This window comes from Cryptomeria japonica, chromosome 9 (genome assembly GCF_030272615.1).
Source record: "Cryptomeria japonica chromosome 9, Sugi_1.0, whole genome shotgun sequence".
In the NCBI taxonomy this organism is placed as follows: domain Eukaryota; kingdom Viridiplantae; phylum Streptophyta; class Pinopsida; order Cupressales; family Cupressaceae; genus Cryptomeria; species Cryptomeria japonica.
The window spans coordinates 691286237-691302592 of record NC_081413.1 but is presented as its reverse complement, the minus strand read 5'-3'; positions in this window follow the sequence as shown (position 1 = coordinate 691302592).

Genomic DNA, 16356 nt, shown 5'->3' with positions numbered 1-16356 from the left:
AATCAAGCTTAACACCTCACTTTTTAATCTAGTTCATGATCAATCAAATTCAGAACTAGCATCTCCTAGACATCAAATTTTCTTTGAACCAATGTGCTGCTCGCACATTAATTCAAAGAGGGGCAAATGTAATACCCTAAAAATGGTCATCTAAACCATGGGCCCCTAATCTCAACAACGTCACCAAGGTCCTAACCAAAGGCAATTAAATAAATCTTGAGCACACAATTAATTCTTTAATCATAAAATGTCACATGGCAAAATTAATTAACCAATATTAATTAAATATTTATTTAATTAATTAAATCATTCCAAGAAAATCATTTTAAAACAATTATCTTATTTATTTTATTAAATATCCTAGCATTTTTAATTAAATAAATCAATTTGCCATCAAATCAAGAAAGAGGAATTAATTTTAATTAAATAAATCAATTGAGCACAAATCTTCAAAAATGGAAACAAATCAAAAAAGGAATTAATTGACCAAGAAAGAATTAAAAATTTGAGAAAAGAAATCAATTGGAAACAATCTTGAAAAACAAATTAAAAATTGATAAATAATCTCAAAGAAAGCAATTAAAACAATTAAATATTCAAATTGAATGAAATAGAGAATAAATCAGTTTTTTCTAATTTAATCTTATTTTTAGTTCAATTTCCTTTAAAACTGAGAAAAGCATCCAATCACTTCAATTTACCTGGATTGTGCTTCCTCTTGGAAAATCTTGACCACTCGTCATCATTTGATCTCAACCTTTGGTTTCTTTCTAAATTTTCTATAAATTCAGGCTCATCTCTCATTCAAAAGAGATCCTAGAGGCTAGAGAATATATTGTTATTATACTATTTTTGCTCTAGGTTCATTGAGAATATTGCATACATATTTAGACCATTTATCTCATTTACTGCTTAAATCTTGTTAGATTAATATTGCATCCATCTAGCATTCATCATGCTCGTATAGATTAAATCCTTCGTCTTGATGTTGTCTAGTCACTGGTATTGCTAAATAATCTAAGAGGAATCGTATACTCGCATCTTTTAGAAGGCAATGGGTTGATTTGTCATGGTTTATTATTCATTGATTATATATGATTAACCATGCATGTAATGACTTGATTGAAGTGTTGTGTCTTGCAGATACAAATTCTTAGTCCACTTTTCACACACACACATTGAAGACAATTTTCAGCTCCCCAGACGCATCAGTAGAATGGAGTTATGGAAAGGAAGAACAAAACTATCCTTGATGTTGGTAGAGGAATGATGATGGAAGGTAGTCTACATCATATCTACTAGAGAGAAGCAGTGAGCGCAATGGTTTATACATTCAACAGAGTACATATCAAAGGAAAAACTGGTAAGATACCTTATGAATTATGGTTTGGCAATACACCTACAATTAAGTATTTTAGAATCTTTGGTAGTAAATGTTATATTAGGAGAGATGATATCATTGGAAAATTTGATCCTCAATGTGATGAAGGCATATTTATTGGTTATTCTAATGAAAGCAAGGAATATAGATGTTATAACAAGAGATTGTAGAGAATTGTGGAGAGTGCTAATGTCAAAGTAGATGAGTTGAACGGAATTCAAATGAGAGTTAATGAGAAGGAACTGACAGTGGAAATGATTATATCTGAATGGGTAGCACCTTTACCAGAACAAAGTGTTGAACTAGTTACTCTGATAGTATCAGAAAATTCTATAGTAACTGAAGAACAAGGAAGAGGAACAGAGAGTCAGAGGACTCCTAGGTATGTGAGATTGAATAATTCACAAGATTAGATCATTGGGGATAAGAACAATAGAGTAATGACAAGAAGAAGACTGACAACTAATGAGGCATGTTTAATTTCACAAGTTGAATTGGTAACAATAATTGAGGCTTGTAAAGATGAATATTGGTTGAAATCTATGGAAGAAGAATTAGATAAGATTGAGAAAAATAACACATGGACTTTCGTTCCCCAGCCTAAAACTATGAATTTATTGGAACTAAATGGGTTTTTAGAAATAAATTGAATGGGGATGCTCAAGTTATAAGAAATTAGGCTAGATTAGTTTGTAAAGGATATTCTCAGAAGGAAGGAATTGATTATGGAGAGACTTTTCACCTGTAGCTAGGATTGAAGCTGTAAGATTATTTCTTACCTATTCTTCTTATAAAAACTATAAGGTTTATCAGATGGATGTTAAGTTTACATTCTTGAATGGGGATCTTGATAAGGAAGTTTATAATGAGCAACTTGATGGTTTTTCAAAATAGAATGATGCAAACATGGTTTGTAGGTTAAGGAAAGCTTTATATGGATTGAAGCAAGCACCTAAAACTTGGTATGCAAGGTTGGATAAATATATTTTGAATCTTGGTTTTACTAAGGGTAGTTTTGATAGTAATTTATATTATAAGATCACTAATAATGATATGCATATTATTGAAGTATATGTTGATAACATTATTTTTGGAGGTGAAGATAAGTTGTGCATAGAATTTTCTAAAAATATGGTAAAAGAATTTGAAATGTCTATGACTGGTGAGATGAAATTTTTCTTAGGTTTGCAGATTACTCAGACCGACAAAGGTATTTTCATCTATCAAACTAAGTGTGCTAAGGAATTGTTGAAGAAATTTGGCCTGGGAAATTCTAAACCGGTAAGTACTCCTACGGTTACAAGTGAGAAATTGACAAGGAAAGATGTTTCTACATTGATAAATCCTACAAGATACAAATCTATGATTGGAGGTCTGATTTATTTAACTCAGACTAGGTGTGACATAATGAATGTTGTTTGTATTGTTTCAATATTTCAGACTGATCCTAGAGAAAATAATGAGCGTGAGGTGAAAAATATTTCTGGATACTTACAAGGTACATTAGAATATGGTTTGTGGTACCTTAAGGATGATGAATTTAATTTATGTGCATATACAAATGCCAATTGAGCTCGAGATGTTGATGACTGGAAAAGTACTTCTGGTGGAGCTTTCTTTCTTGGAAAGAAGTTGGTTTCATGGATTAGCAAGAAAAAATCATGTACTTCTTTATCTACAATTGAAGCTGAGTATGTTGTTGTTGCTACTAACTGTACACAAGTTTTGTGGATGTCAAAGCAAATGTTGAAGGATATAAAGGTGGATTGTAATGCACTGATAGTTATTCACTGTGATAACTTTGCTACTATTGATATATCAAAGAATTTGGTATTTCATTCTAAGACAAAGCACATATCTTTTAAGTATAAATTTTTGAAGGAAAATTTGGAAGCAAATGAAGTTAGACTGGTTTATGTGAACACTAAAGAGCAAATTGCAAATATTTTCACTAAACCTTTGCCCAAGGAATCATTTGAGTACCTGAGAGACAGATTGGGAGTGTCTACCCCTCTAATAGAGATTTGATTGATGCACTTTGGCATCAGTCTGATATGTATTATCAAAGATACTATTCATTCTAGCACTGATGTGGGGATGCTACTGTGGACACCCAAAATTGTCCAGTCTAATTAAATAGATATTTTATTTATTTAATTACTTAAGCTTAATTCTTCTATTAATTAAATAAATCTTTATTTATTTAATTAATTCATTTATCCTCTTCTAGCCTTATTTCTCATTTAAATAAATACATTTATTTATTTAAATTATCATTTTCCTAAATTAAATAAATATTTTATTTATTTAATTATTTCACTTCTTCTATAAATTAAATAAATCTTTATTTATTTAATTAATTCATTAACCTTATCTACCCATGACACATGTCATTCATCTCTTAATTCATACACTACCTACCCCTTTCATTATTTTATTATTTCTTTTACCTACCCTCTAATCATAGCCGACCTCCTTTTACACCTCTCAATCTTATCCCTCCATTTCATATAGTGTCTTCTATATAAGGAGATGCTTCCTTCATTATCAAACCCTATTCAATCATTCTAATCACTCAGGCTAATCATTCACTGGACTACACTATGATCCTACTTGCAACCACATTCCGTTCTTTGTTGAGCTCTTGTGCACATAAAATCTGAGAGCAAATATATCAAGCAAGATCAATGGAGATAGGAAGAATGGAGATTCAAACCCTATTGGACATGTGATGGTATAATCTTTGAGATTTCATTTGATTTGCATTGTCTTAGGTAATCTTCATATGTTATGGTGGATCTTTGTTGTTGTTAGGCTAGGGTTTTTGTGGTTGAATTCATTTAGCCTTTCAATATTGTTATTATTGTTGTTCATTTTCACCATATACATTTTGGCACGCCCGGTGGGACTCTTGTCCCTTTTACATTAACATCTTGTTGCAGATTTTGTATTTTCAAGTTCCAGATCTGACGTTTTCGACAATATTTTCGACATTTCCACATCTGCACATTTTCGGATCGTGTTTTTGATTTTCTGGCACGTCTGAGACATCTGAGATCACGTTTGCGATATTGGCAATATTTATTTTGCAGGTTCCAGAAAATCACGTCTGTGTTGTAAAGGCACGTCTGTGATGTTTTTAACCGTGTCTGTGCCAAGGAAGAACATCTGAGTTCTTTAGTCGCGTCTATGCACCACATAACTGCGTCTGTGTTCACCAGTTTTGAATTTTGGATTTTCATTGATTCAGTTTTTCGGATTTGGCATTTAGGGTTTCAGATCTAGTTTATATTGAGCTAACATTTTCAGATCTAGCTAACAAAATTGGTGTAGCTTGCCTTGGAAGGTAAATCGTTTGGTTGAAGGCCCCTATTTTCACAAAGTCTTTTGGGTTTAAAATTTACCTAACTTGTGTGCTTGCAGGAAGGGGTGATTATTTCAAACAAATCCAAACTACTAACAACTCTTTGTTGCAGGACCTTGGCAAGGGTTTTTGGATTTTTATTGTGTGCCTTGTTTTCATAGACTAGCAAACACTTCAATTGGTGCACTAAAACTGAATCATTGTCTTTTGTGTCTTGAGAAATAGGCTCTTTTTGTTTAATCTATAGAGGGACTATCTTCTCGTGTGGTCATTAGGACTACTAGTGAGAAGAGAATGACCCAAGTGGTAGCGAGGAAAACCCACCTCTTCCGAACCACTATAAACAACTATATTCATGGTGAAAACTATGAATAACGTGTGCTGATTAGTTCATACCGACACTATGTCTCCCCATAAACTCATTTGATCAAATTTATTTGATCATTTGTAGGGCGTAACCCCTACCGGCTGGGAGCCTTCTGTATTTATAGAGCTGAAAGTGCCGCATGTATGGCCACACGAGCAGATGCCCTTACTAGCACCTTTTTGTTTTAGAAGCCCAAATCCTTCTAGTTGTTGGGGCAGGAGGTCGGACCTCTGGTAGAGGCCCACACACATACAGTTCTTAGTAGAGATACAAAGTTCACCACGGGGAGTTTCCGTGGGGACTGATGCTTGGCTGATCTGAGAAGTGAGTGTCGAGGGTGGAGCCAGTGAGGTCAAGCATCTAAGTATCCGCTCTGAATAGCATAGCCTCGGGGGTAAAACCCCATGTGGGATCAACAACTATTGTCTTGGCCAACCATAAGAATTGTGCTTGACTTATGTTAAACATTCAAAACATTCAAGACCAAACAGCAAAACATTGTGTCTTTTGTGTCTTCAAGTGTATGCAAAACATTTTACATCAAACAACACACTTTTTTTTGGAGTCATTTTGAGTCCAAACACTTGCAAACATTGAGTCCTCATCAACACTGCGTCCTCTTGTCATGAAAAACAGTCAAACAGTCATATTTGGTCACAACAAAACAACTTCACAGATTGGAAAAATTGCACAAAATTTGCAAAAATGCGTCTGTGTCGGGCATAATAATGTCTGTGTTGTCTAGCCGCGTTTGTGAAGGGCAGAATCGTGTCTGTGTCCCAGTAGTAAAAATCACATTTGGTAAAAAAGTCTCAGAAACACGTCTATGTTAAACAGAGCCACGTCTGTGTCGGGAAACCACATTTGTGAAGTATACAGGTGCGTCTGTGTCCAGAATCAAAAAATTGTTATAGTCCAGCAAACAAACACAATCAGTTTCAGAATTCTTGAGCTTCCTAGGTCATTTCTCCAGGGTTTCATTTAGCAGTCAACCTATCCTTGGGTCTCATAAAGTCCATCATTGCTTTACATCTCTCATTACATTCACAATTGTCTAAACTTGAGTCAAAAGGTCACTTGCTTGTCCTCATCATACTTTGTCAACACACTACATACAACAACACTTTGCTAAGTGATCCCTCATCAAGGTTTCTTACCTTTGGGTCTCATTTGGTCCTACTTAGAGTCAAGATCAACTTACCTCATCAAGAGAAACTATCCTCTCTTTGGAAGTCACACCTACTCTACTACATACATACTTGGTTTTACTCTTTGGACATTGCAAGTACACTTCAGATTCATTTACATTCCATCCAACTCTTGGTCTTCCATACTCTTTCCATTTTTCATCTAGTCTCACACATCTTGGTCAATACCTAGTTCATGGTTGAAACCCGTCTTCAAAAATCTAGGAGAGAAACTAAAGAGGCTCAAGAGTCCACAAACATGAGTTCTTATGAGTATGACAATGATATCTTTTTCAATTCTAATCATACTACATTACCTGACATGGATGCCTATGGAAACATTCCAAATGTTGAGAACATCGACACCATAAACAACAATGTGACACAAAATGACAATGTGGACAACTTTTCAGTACATTCAGCAAATGTGGAAGAATCCATTATGAATACCCATTTCAATCGATTGGTTGAGGAAATAATGAGGAGGGATAGACAATACTTCTTACAAATGATGGCACAAAGTGGAGCCAAGATAGCTCATGATTTTGACATGTCTCAAATAATGGAACATAGACCTTTGCAACAAACTCACTCCAACATGGATCAAAGGAGACCTAATAGTGGAGGAAATAGAGGACCACACATGGTACCTAAATCACCATCAACTTTGCTTCAAAAACCAGAGATCCCACATACACATGGTCAAGCATATGATACTTACCTTTGTAGACCATTATGGAAGTCTTATGCAAACAGATATGCTCAATCACATACTAATGCTAAGGAACAACCACCAAAGCAATTGGATATTCAAAGGCATGCTCAAAATTTGGACACAAGGAAACCTCACGTAAAATTTGGGGGCAACACAATAGAACATGACATGCCTATAGAATATGGTATACATGCACAAAATAGATATGGTGTTCCTCAACATGAATCTATACCAAGTGGTCCACATACACAGCATCACTATAGACCTCCTCCATATGAACATGTGTATGATCAATATCATCCATATATGCAACATGCACCCCCTCCAATTGGTGCCTCAAACATAGGATATGGTCCAAGAAGTCGATCTCCACCTAAGAGTAGTTTTGAACAACAAATCAGGGACTTACAAAAGAAAATGGAGGACATAAATACACCGAAGCCAACATACACAATGAGAGACATATGTCCTTATCCATTTGACAAGAGCATTCCAATGCCTCCATTTCCTACACATTTTGTGACGCCTAAATTTGATAAGTATAGAGGAAAAGGGGATCCTAAGGCACACATAAGATAGTTTTTCATAGCTTGCATTGAGGTAGCAGCAGAAGAGACATATTTGATGAGATTATTCCCACAGAGCTTAGGTGATCAAGCTATGGAATGGCTCTCCCAACTTCCACCTAGTATTAAGTCATGGGGTGACTTAGCAGAGGCATTTATTCAACATTTCTCCTACAATATAGAGATAGACATATCAGTCACTACTTTGTGCAACACCAAGCAAAAAGAGGGAGAATATTTTGCATCATTCTTACAAAGATGGAGAAATCTAGCCAGCAGATGCTCTTGTGAAATTCCCCAAAAACAAATGGTAGAGATGTTCACACAAAATGTTAACAAAGACATTGGCTATGATCTAAGGAAAGCTTGTCTGTCCACCTTCAAGGACATCATTGAAAAGGTCTTAGCGACAGAAAAGGTCCTAATTGAACAAGGAGTCATTAAGATATTCAAGGAAAACAAAGATGACTTTAAAGGAAAAGACAAGCCAAGATTTTGGAATAAAAACAAGAACACAGTCAATGATGGCGTTGTTGATGCCAATACAGTGCGACCCAAATTCATTTTTTCTGAAGCAAGTTCTACAAACAATTAAGTAAACACTCAAACAACTTCCAGATCACGAAGGAAGTACACTCCATTGGGAGAACCACTTGAGTCAGTCTTCAAGAAGCTAGTGGCAAACAAGGTAATCACAGTTCCAAATTTTCCTCCATATGAACCAAAGGTTAAACCAAATTGGTGGAACGATGATGAGTATTATGAATTTCATCAGAGAAAGTGTCATAAGATAGGAAATTGTCATCGACTAAAGAACATCATACAAGATCTCATTGATAGAGGTGACATTGAGATTGAGGGACATTCGTCTAATCAAGAACATGAGATGTTTAAGGAACCATTTCCAAAACATGACAAAGGGAAAGCTAAAGCCACAGAGGATCAAACCAACTATACCAGAGCATCTTATAACTATGATTCAACTATCAATCACATCTCAATGGACAATTATGTCTCTACCATTATCATCAATTACAAAGCATCTGAGAATTCTACCCAGAGACCCAAGCTTGTCCTAAAAGGTGTTGGATCTTCTTTGGAACCTACCTCTGAATGTCATGTTACAACCCACCGAAGTAAATTCACTTTGCAAGGTGCTCCAACTAAAAACACCGCTTCTTCATCAACCAAACCTGAGTATGACCTCGTAGAACAGTTAGGGAAGACACCCGCGCTCATTTCAATCCTTGAGCTATTACGCATATCTCCCGCACATAAAGCTATTCTTGACAAAATCTTGAGAGACACTGTTGTTCCTACTGATCTGAACATGGACCAGTTTCAAGCCATGGTGGGATACCTTTCCATTCCACACTCCCTTACATTCATAGAAGCCAATGATGCATCCATAAGTTAGCCACATAATGTACCATTGCACATTGAAGCCTTCATACACAAACATCAAATAAAAAGAGTCCTGATAGATGGAGGAGCAGGTCTAAATATTTGCACATTAAGCACTATTACACAATTGGGATATTCTGATAAAGATGTGAATTCTATAAATCAAATCACCATTAAGGCTTATGATGACGAAGAGCATTCATCCAAGGGCACAGTCACCTTACCTCTCAGAGTTGGGCCGGTTACAAAGGATGTGGTTTGTCAAGTCCTGGATTTAAATCTCACTTATAACATATTGCTAGGACGTCCTTGGATTCATGAAATGAGGGTAGTCCCATCAACATATCACCAATGCATTAAGTTTCCTCATAATGGAGTCAAAGTAATAGTTAACTATGATCCTAATCCATTCATATACTGTAATAACTTGAAATCAAAGATTGAGACCATCATTCCCAGTAATCGTGAGGTTGTTCCTTCGTCGGCATATATTGATCCTGAGTCGTTAAAACCTTCAACGTCAAAACAAGGTGAGCTTAAAGGCAAGTTTCAGGATAAAGGCATGGGGGAATATACTTTCAATTAGACTATGTACTTACGACAAGTCATGAGTTCCCCAAAAGAATATGGAAGACCACATCCTAACAAGCAAGTATCCATCATGATTCTCAAATGGGACCCTACTACCTTTCAAAGATGGGGTGAACTAGAAGAAGAAGATTTATACAAAATGCTTTTCAGTGACAATGAAGAGGAAACACAAGACCAAATCAACCTACCTTGTGAGAAATATGGAAAAGGCTTCAAAATGCTACAAAAATTCGGGTATGATGGAAAAAGCCCTCTGGGGTTACGAAAGGAAGGCATTATGGAACCTTTACAACCTGAATTGACCTTCAAAAAGGAATGCTCGAAAGGACTTGGTTTCTCAACTTCCAAGGTCCACACCCAAAGGATAGAAGAATCTTTACGAATCAAAGTCGCCAAAATTCAACAAGAGGATCACTATTCTATAGATTCTAACAAATGGGAATGAGGTTCAAACAAGTCTTCCAATGACTACGAGCTCACTGAGACATTCAGAGAGCTAGATGAACCTACAAAAGAAGAGGAATTTTATAACAAGTTCAGAGTTGGTCAAGAAACAACCCATGAGGATTCCACATAGTCCTTGTCTCAAGGTTCTAGGTTGAAATCACATAGGATGACAACACTTGTCCCGGAATGCGCTACCAGTGATGATAATTTGGATTCGCTCGTGATCGAGACTGATGAGGAGAGTGCCATCGATGACCTCGATAATTACCTTGACATACCTGAATATAACCACATCTTCACTCTTAGCTCCCCTAACTTCGAAGACATTAACGGCCTTCCCCTAGTCCACCACCAACTCATTGACTGGGATCATGAAGGACCTGCACAGTTTGATACATTCCGAAATGATGAAGCTTTTATTGGCTATCTGGGTAAATGAGACGATCTTCCCCCTAGAGACCATAAAGCGGGATACACTATAGAACTCAATAGCATGGCATATTTTGGTGAGGGTGTCGGACCTTCCAGTCACAAAAATGTGAAAATAAGAACAAATCAAGGGTCTTATGGCAAAAACCACACTGTGGCACTGTCTGACCCCAAAAAAGTAAAAAGAAAGGATGTATCTGAGGGCGAAAACCTCTCTGAGGCACCCGAAGATGGAAGGCTCAACATTCTCCCAGCATCATATGAGGAAAAGTCATCCATGTTGGTAGAGGAGACTATCAAAACAAACATTGGTACAGAAGAGGTTCCACACAGCATATTCCTAGCTCAATCATTGACAGAGTCCGAAAGGTCAAAATTCATAAGTTTCTTCAAAGAACGACAAATCAAATTTGCTTGGTCATATGCTGATATGCCTGGATTGGATCTGGATTTGGTAATGCATCATTTGACAGTCAAACCGGGGACAAAACCAGTGAAATAGAAATTAAGCAAAATGCATCCACAAGTGGCATTACTAGTCAAAGCAGAACTTGAGAAGTTATTGGATGTCGGATTCATATGCCCAATTGATTATCCTGAATGGATCTCCAACTTGGTACCTGTTAGTAAACCAGATCGCAGCATCGGAATATGTACACATTTCAGAGACATCAACAAAGCTTGTCCGCAGGATGACTTCCCATTACCAAACATTGACTTGATCATTGATCTCACAGCAGGCCATGAAATGTTATCATTGATGGATGGATTCTCTGGTTATAATCAAATAAGGATCGCACCCAAAGATCAACACAAAACATCATTTACTTGTCCGTGGGGAACTTTTTGTTGGAATGTCATGCCCTTCGGGCTAAAGAATGCAGGTGCTACATATCAAAGAGCCATGACTACTATCCTTCATGATCTCATGCATGTAACCATGGAAGATTATGTTGATGACCTCTTGGGAAAATCAATAGACAAAAATAAACATTTGGACATACTTTCAGTCATCTTTGATCGGTTGGAAAAATACAAAGTAAGATTAAACCCCAAGAAATGTGTCTTTGGAGTAACCTCCGGGAAGCTCCTAGGATTCATTATATCCAAAAGGGGAATTGAAGTTGATCCAGCAAAAGTCAAGGCCATCTTGGAAATGCAACCACCAAGGAACATCAGTCAACTTCGATCCTTACAAGGTAGACTCCAGTCTATCCGAAGATTCATAGCACAACTGGCAGATAAGTGTAATCCATTTCAGCACCTGCTACATAAAAACATCAAATTCAAATGGGATGATAACTGTCAACAAGGTTTCCAAATGCTCAGAGATTATCTTCTAAATTTGCCAGTTCTGATGCCACCAGTTCCCGATCAACCTTTGTTACTATACATATTAGCTACTCCAATAGCATTGGGGGCACTCTTAGCACAACAAAGCGCTGAAGGCAAGGAAAAAGTAGTATACTACATCAGTCGCACATTGGTGGGATACGACCTAAACTACACACCAATTAAATGTGCATGTCTCACCGTGGTCTTTGCTTCGTAGAAATTACAACATTACATGCTCACTCATAAGACTAAGTTAGTTGCAAGGATAGACCCATTGAAATACCTTCTCAATAAAGCAACACTTATTGGGCGACTGGCCAAATGGGTAATGATCCTGAGTGAATTTGACATCAAGTATGTGGATAGAAAAGAAATAAAAGGAAAAGCTATCACAGATCAATTAGTAGATGCTCCCATGATAGATGATATTCCTCTAAGTTCAGAATTTCCAGATGAATCCATTTTGACAATGTCACATGCAAAGCCATGGCAACTGTACTTCGACGGCTCATACACACAACATGGGGCAGGAGCTAGCATCCTTTTTATAACTCCTCAAGGAGATTCTATATCAAAATCATACCGCTTATCATTCCCTTGCACTAAAAATATAGCTGAATATGAGGCATTAACAACGGGATTATGAATTGCAGTTCAGTGGAAGATCCAGGAACTTCATGTTTTTGGGGACTCTCAACTTGTCATCCGTCAAAAAACTAATGATTACCAAACAAAAGATGAAAAATTAATGCCTTATAAACAAATGGTGGATGACCTAAAACAAAACTTCACAAAGATAGACTTTGAGCAGATACTAAGAGAGCAGAATTGCGCCGTAGATGCCATGGTTACAATTGCTTCCCTGATTGATCTACCTCCAAATGAGACCCGCTATGAGTTCTTGGTGGATAACCTTTTGGTCCCTTCATATGAGATCATTCCTACTGAGATGATATGTGTTGTTGGTCCCAAATCCCAGTTATATGGTTCCATTTTCACATACCTATGTGACAATACTTTACCTCCTGATCTATCAAATAACTAATGCCGCACTTTCATTCGCCAATCCTCTTGATATGTCATTTTAGCTGATATCCTATACTGGCGAGGTCTAGATGGCACTCTTTTTAGATGTTTAGAAAGCGATGAAGCTCAGATTGCATTACAAGAAGTTCATGAAGGGATATGTGGTCCGCATGCTAGTGGTCCTACCTTGGCCAAGAAACTCATTAGGACTGGATATTACTGGCCCAATATGGAAAAAGACTCATACCAGTTTGTCAAGAAATGTAAGCAATGCCAAATTCTTGGAGACCTCATACATGGGCCAACATAAGAACTTCAACTGCTTGCATCTCCTTGGCCCTTTTGTCAGTGGGGACTCGATCTCATAGGCAAGATTCACCCTCCTTCTTCCAATGGTCACAAATTCATTATCACTGCCACAAAGTATTTTACAAAATGGATTGAAGCTGTGCCTCTCACACAAGTTACTAGAAAACAGATTGCGACATTCATCCTTAACTATATCATTTGCCGATACGGTATTCCTATTTCCATTATCACTGATAACGGGCATCCCTTCAAAAATTAGGATGTTCGTGAACTCTGTGACCACTTCCATATCTCCCATCATTTCTCCACACCATATTACCCCCAAGGCAATGGCCAAGCTGAGGCATCTAACAAAACAATCCTTAAAATCCTAAAGAAGATAGTCGACAATGCTGGTCGTAATTGGCATATCCAACTCAATCCTATACTTTGGGCCTACCGCACAAGTGTTCGCACACCTAGAGGAGCTACACCCTATTCACTCATCTACGGTGCTGAAGTCATCTTTCCTATTGAGGTCGAGCTACCATCTTTATGGGTTTCTTTGCAAAACATCATCAGTGATGAAGACTATAGGGTCTCTCGCTTACAAGAATTGGAACTATTGGATGAACGAAGACAAACTGCTTTTAATCATCTCAAGGCTTACCAACAACGAATGAGTCATAGCTACAATCACAAGGTCAAGCCTTGCACATTTGAGGTAGGGGATTTAGTTCTTAGAGAAAATCCTAAAATTCAATAGATAGAGAAAAGAAGGGCAAGTTTGAACCAGACTGGCTTGGTCCCTACATTGTTATAGCAGCATATGGATCTGGTGCATATCAGCTCTCAACTACAGAAGGTGAACCTTTGGAGGATCCTATCAATAGCATGCACCTTCACAGGTTCTATACATAGCTCTTCGGAATATCCTAATTCAAAAATACCAAAAAAATAAAAAAATTTCAAAAAAAAAAAAAAAATTATTATAAAACATAAAAAATCGTTACTTGGTGAAAACCTGGCAAACAGGTGCCTTGTGACACAAAAAAATTGAAAAATTGAAAAAAGTAAAGAGAAATAATTTCGTCCAATGGTGAAAACCACTTTGGTGGTGCCCTGGGCAAGTACCATGGTGAAAACTGGGTCACCAGTGCCATGCATAGAGACATTGCTCCTCCCTCCTTCAGGATTCACTTTCATCCTTTCACTTTGCACACACTCACAACCTATTCATTCATAATAAACTTACCCATTCCCATCATGTCTTGTTATTTGATCTACCCAAGATTGGCTAGCCATTCATAATAAACCTCCCTTTCCATCCATAATAAATCAGATCCTATCTGTGGCTAAGGCAAAATCCTACATCTAGTGATGGGTGTGGAATTGAGAACATCACATGTTTCCAGGAGTACAGTTTCTTCCAGTTCCTTCAGTCTATCTGCACACAGATCCACAATAAAGTTCCATCTTCTTTGTAATAAGGTATCAGTTTCATGGATTTAGTCAGTTTCAGATGAGACACAGCAGCAACAATGGGCTTCAACAAATCAAATCTTTCAACAGACTTAGACAACATTATGGTTCAGTGCTATCTATCCTTTCTGTGAAAGTGAACATTGTGACCACAATCAAATAAGACTTATACAGGTGACAAGAGACACTAAACTTGAGGACTACAGTGGATGTTGGTGTTGAGTCTTGGTTTTCTTTTGATTTTATCTTTTGGTGACATGTCTTTTAGCTTTTCCGGGATGTCTCTGACTAGAGATTCTATCTCTAGGATGTCTTTGACTAGAAAGGCAAGGATGGGGTATCGTCACCTATTTTCTTTTCCTGTCTGTGGATTGTCTCTTAGTAATGCTATGACATGTCCAAGGATATGAGGACACTGTGAGTCTAGTGTGAACTAGGGCATTCCTTGTTTGTGACTGTCTTATCTCCATGCAAACAGGTACAATGACTTTCTAGGTCAAACACATGCCTCGATGGTCATAACCTACTTGCCATAATAAAGCTCAATGATGATAACGCACAAAAAGCTCTTTCACTTTCATATCTTCTGTCTTTCATCCCCCTTTCTTGATTGACTTCCATCGTCCTTCTCGAGTCCGCATAGCCTGCTATCACATGACTGAGTATAATGACACACCAAAAACATTTGCATGTCATATAGTTGCACCTGCATTACCACATATAAGCATTTCATACATACATATAGATATCACAATTGCATCACATCCTACACACAACACCTGTTAGCACAATTTACATTTACATTATCATGTTCATTGGCATTCCATACATTCACATTTGCATCATGCATACGCATTAACATATAAAAGAATAAAAATATATTACATTGCATCATATACATATTTGCATCCATAGCATAAAACATACATCACATAAGAGCATCTCATCACATAGGTACGCATGCACATAGCTGCCACAAAAATGAATCATCTCGTATATATAATCCAAAAAGTGTCATGATACAATGATGTCAAAAATCATATGGCTACAAAACCACCCGCAGGTTTCTACAATACAAAAATGATACAAAACTGATACAAAGGGAGCCCTCTATGGCTATGATGAACTCCCTCCCTCAGAGCCGCCTGGCCTCGATGGAATCTGAGCCCCTGAAGGACCCACCCCAAGATCATCCTGCCTGTCTCCTCTATCTGGTGGTGGCGGAGGGCCCATAACCCCACCACTCGATGCCTGTCTCCTCTAGCTCCCTCCCATAGCTGTTGTTGTATGCGACGGTCTATGGAAGCTCCTCGCTCGCTAATCTGCTGGCACTGCACCATAGTAGAGGTCCCTCCAATAGGCTATCTCCTCTCCTACTTGTAGGACATAAGTGTATTCGGCCCCTGTGTCCTTTGCTGCCTGCCTCCTAGCCCTCAGTGTTGTCTCAGCCTCTGTGTAGCAGTGGATAGCCTGATCCTACTCTCGCTCAGTATCCCTGAGCCTCATCCTGAGCCGATCCCTCTCCCTCTCTAGCTCCTGGATCTCATCTACCTGGCCTTGGCAGATCTCGCTCAGATCTAGTAGCTCAGCCTCCATTGGGTCAACCCCCTCTGCCTCTGCCTGTGGCTCCTCCTCTGCGAGTGCCTGCCCCTATGCCTATACTGGTACTTGTACTGGTACATGTCTCTGTCCCTGTCCTTGTATCTGTACCTGCCTGGGACCCTGTGCTACTGGAATTTGTAGAGGCAATCCACCGCGACCCCTCACCACGTGA